A 4,904-nucleotide genomic window follows, 5' to 3' on the forward strand; every position below is an offset into this window, starting at 1 on the left:
CGATGTTTCTCTCTCATTAATGTTTCTAGCTCTCTATCCTTCTCCCTTCCTCTCTGTAAAAAAAAAAAAGAAGAAAAAAAATCAATAAAATATATTTAACTAACTAAATAAAAGATAATTATTGGCCACTTCACACCCATTAGGATGACTATTATCAAAACATAGAAAAGAATAACTGTTGGCGAGGATGTGCCGAAATCGCAGCCCTTGAGAAATGTTGGTGGGAATGTAAAACGCTGCTGTGGGAAACACGACAGTTCCTTGGGGAGAAAAACAAACTAGTTTATAACGCAGCAATTCCACCCGAAAGAACTGAAACCTGAGATTTAAGTGGATATGCAGGGTGGTCCTGAAAAAAAGTATACACACTATGTATTGTATCACATTTTGAAAATGGAATGTATTTAAATAAACACTGCATTTGTAAGGATGTAAGGTATGTACATTTTTAGGGACACGCTATACTAATCCGAATCCTAACACTAACACAAGCCCTAGCCCTAACCATAATACTAACCCTAGCCTAACCCTAACCTTGTGCCCTAGCCCTAGTCCTATCCCTAACCCTAACTCTAGCCTTAGCCCTAACTCAAGTCCTATCCCGAGCCCTAATCCTAGCCCTAACCCTAGTCCTAGCCCTAACTCTAGCTCTACCCCTAACCCTAACTCTAGCCCTAACTCAAGTCCTATCCCGAGCCCTAATCCTAGCCCTAACCCTAGTCCTAGCCCTAACTCTAGCTCTACCCCTAACCCTAACTCTAGCCCTAGCCCTAACCCTAGTCTTAGCCCTAACTCTAGCCCTAGCGCTAACCCTAACTCTAGCCCTAACTCTAGCCCTAGCGCTAGCCCTAACTCTAGCCCTAGCCCTAACCCTAACTCTAGCCCTAACTCTAGCCCTAGTGCTAACCCTAACTCTAGCCCTAGCCCTAACTATACACCCATGTTCACAGCAGCATTATTCACAAGAGCCCATAGGAGGTGGAAGCAACCCCAGTGCCCATCAACAGATGAATGGATACATGCTATGTGGAAGGAGTAGCATTCAGCCTTGAATGGAATACTATTTGGCCCTAAAAAGGAAACCGATACATTTTACGACATGGATGAACCTTGAAGACATAATGTTAAGTGAAATAAGCCCATCACAAGTCAACAACATATTATGATTCCACCTACATGTGGTGCCGAGTAGTCAAACTCATAGAGACGGAGAGCGGAATGACGGCTGATGGACGGGCAGCAGGGGGAGGTTATGTTTACCGGGACTGTCTCAGCTGGGGACATGGAAACATATTCTGGAGAGGGATGATGGGGACGGTTGCACAACAATGTGAATGTCCTGAGAGCCACTGAAAAAAGCTTAAAATGGTAAGCGTATGCATGTTTTATCACACACACACACACACACACAGGAACACAGAAATGCAACTAAAAGAACTACTGGGCTGCTACTAAGGATGATGAAGGTACAGCAGAGAACAAAACAGTAAACATAGTCCCTTCCTTTATAAAACTTACTGTCTAGTGGGGAGAAAAACAATAAAAAATAAGAATTTGATACACACATGCTCTAAGATACACATCTTTATAAAAACACAGAGTATCTTTTAAAAATACAGATGTGGCCCGGAAGGTGTGGCTCAGTGGTTGAGCGTCGACTTATGAACCAGGAGGTCACGGTTTGATTCCCGGTCAGGGCATATGCCTGGGTTTTGGGCTCCATCCCAAGTAGGGGATGTGCAGGAAGCAGCCGATCCATGATTCTCTCTCATCGATGTTTCTCTCTCTCCCTCTCCCTTCCTCTCTGAAACCAATAAAAATATATTTAAAAGCAATAAAATACAGATGTGCATTTTGCTCTGTAATTTTCTTTCTTTTTTTTTTTTTTTAAATATATTTTATTGATTTTTTACAGAGAGGAAGGAAGAGTGATAGATAGTCAGAAACATCGATGAGAGAGAAACATCGATCAGCTGCCTCTTGCACACCTCCTACTGGGGATGTGCCCGCAACCAAGTTACATGCCCTTGACCGGAATCGAACCCGGGACCTTTCAGTCCGCAGGCTGACGCTCTTCCACTGAGCCAAACCGGTTTTGGCTTGCTCTGTAATTTTCTTTTCACTCAGTGCTAGAGATTTCTCAATGGTAGTTCACGTCTATTTTCCTCCTTTTTTTAACACCGTACAGAATCCCACTGGGAGATGATACAGGAGTGATTTAGCTACACCTCGACGCATGGGCATGTAGAGAGTCTGCTAGTATAAACACTCAGAAGCCCATGCCATCTCCCTCTTAAAAGCAGGTATTTTAATAACAACTTCATTTTTATTTTTTAAAATTCACCCCCAGACCCACCCAGGCAATCAGGGGTCCTCCTTAACAACTGCAGAAATGGAGGCCCCATTCAGGTGAGCTGGTTCCTTACACTGTTCATACCTGTTGTCTACCCTGAGATTTTTCCAACCCGAGTGTACTGCGGTGATTTTCCGGCTATTTCATTTTATCTCATCCTTGTGGGACAAGAACTTATCCACTGTCTTTTCAATGGAAAAGACAACCTCACAGGTAGTTCAGCAGTATTTCCACCCCTCCGAGCCCCTCCCCTCCCGCCACACCCACAGAGACTGGATTTCAAAACTTAGCCTTGAAGTGGCTCGGACCTCTGCACCCACCAGCCATTTTTTGCATTTTAGGGTAAAAAATGTCCCTCTCAGATTTGCTGCCCAGGTAACTGGCCCTTCCTGTTTCTCCATCACCATTTTTTCAGTACCTTTTTCTTTCTTTTTTTTACTGTTCAAACAGCTATATTGTTCTGATCTTATTAAGTGGATCTTAATCCATCAAGTTAATGCCTATTAACTACAGATTTGGACGGACTGAAGCAATTTTTATATCTGCAGAAGGAAATTAGTTTGATAAATGGTCATGAGAATTATCTTCTATCACAAGGCAAGCAATCTAAGAGAATCGCCCTGCAGACGGACTGGTCCTCCCCCGTGGGCGCGGCTCATGCAAAAACTCTTACACACCCCAACTGGAGATGAACGGGCTTGATCACTCACACACACACACACACACACACACACACACACACACACACACTTCCTCCTAAAACACAACTGAAATATGTCTTGCGTTGCTTGGGTTCCTCCTAGAAGCAGACACCAAACCCAGGTTTCAAATGCAAGCAGTTTCCGTGGGAGGGGATTCCAGGAAACACCTGTGGTGAGAGGGATGTCAGCGGGGGAAGGCAGGCAGCAGCAGAGGCTCGGCTTTCCAGCGGGGCCGCTGTGAGTCAGGAACACTGAATCCTCCTGCAGACCTCTGGGACCTGGCTCAGGAGACAGCGTGTCGGCCCGTGGGCTGAAGGGTCCTGGCTTGGTTTCCGGTCAAGGGCATGTACCTCGGTTGCAGGCTCAATCCCTGGCCCTGGTTGGGGCGCAACCAACCAATGTGTCTCTCACACGTCGATGTTTCTCTGTCTCTCCCCATCCCTTCCACTTTCTCTAAAAAAAAATCAGTGGAAAAATATCTGCAAGTGAGGATGAACACCACCAGAGAGGAAATATAACTGTTGCCAATAGAACGATGGAAAAAGTCCTCTTCTGAATTTTGCAGAACTTCTGTTACCTTGTAAGCCAGGTGAGAGTGAAGACCAAAGGCGAACACGTCCCTCTCTCATTTGGCTTTTTTCTTTTTTTTTGGTAGTTGATAACGTTATTTTGTCAAGTTGTGAACTGCACGAATTCGTGTACATTTTCATGATGGGGTTTTTTCATGAGCATGTGTCATGTTTTCAAGACTGTGATGATTTTCAACATTTGCTGACTCTGTACACTCATCTTTGATAGAAAAGAGAAGAAAAGGCAGGTAACTACTTGAACCATCTTGGTGAAATCACTCCAGCGCACGCTAATTCCAGCCTGCATTAGAAAAAACATACTTCATGTCTTCCTTCTTTGCTTGAATAAGCGTAAGTGTCCTTATGTTACACAAACCCAGGGAACGGGTTCCTACAAATGACAGCAGGCAGGTGTCTTCCTGGTTTCACTCAGACGAAATGTAATTGCAGTCAGCAGTCCCTTCACTCAGAAAGGATTTGTCCTTTTCGTGGCCAGGCACACATTGCTGAAAACATTAAAATTTTAGCGCAACTGTGTTCTTCAGTTGAAGATATAAATTTCTCTAATAGGGCAACATTTGAGAATTTTCTACAAGACACCACATTTCCTTTTGGTTAACCAGTAAGAGGAAGGTGTACTTTTAACTCAAAAGAAGGAACACGAGTAAAAAAACATGTTAGACCTTGACATTTTCAGTGGGTGTTACCAATGGAAGCAGTAAGCAGGCCTCGGGGTGAGAGCGGAAAGCGGAACCCCCTTCAAACCCAGCCGGCGTGGCTCAGTGGTTGAGTGTTGACCTATGAACCAGGTCACGGTTCTTCTTCCTTTTAAACGTTGTTTTGGATACTTCAAGTCCTCTCCCCTCCACGTAATTTTAGAGCCAGCTTGTCAGTTTCTACAGAAAACCCTGCTAGGATTTTGATTGGGATTGCCTTGAATCTATAGATGGGTTTGGGAAGAAATACCATCTTCCAATCCATGAACATGGTAGATTTCTCCAATCCATGAACATGGTAGATTTCTCCAATCCATGAACATGGTAGATTTCTCCAATCCATGAACATGGTAGATTTCTCCCTTCGTTCAGGTTTACTTCCTCTCAACAATGTTTTGTAGTTTGCGACGTCTCTAGGATACTGAGAGTCATGCTGAAGGTTCCTGCTTAAGTCTTGGCTTTAATACCTCACACATATTCACAACAATGTCCATTAGCAAGCAGATGCCCAGACGCAGGACTCTCTGGTATTTTTAAAAAAGATTTTGTAAGACACAAAGCTTTT

Source organism: Plecotus auritus (assembly GCF_963455305.1).
Source record: "Plecotus auritus genome assembly, chromosome: 10".
NCBI classification, from domain to species: domain Eukaryota; kingdom Metazoa; phylum Chordata; class Mammalia; order Chiroptera; family Vespertilionidae; genus Plecotus; species Plecotus auritus.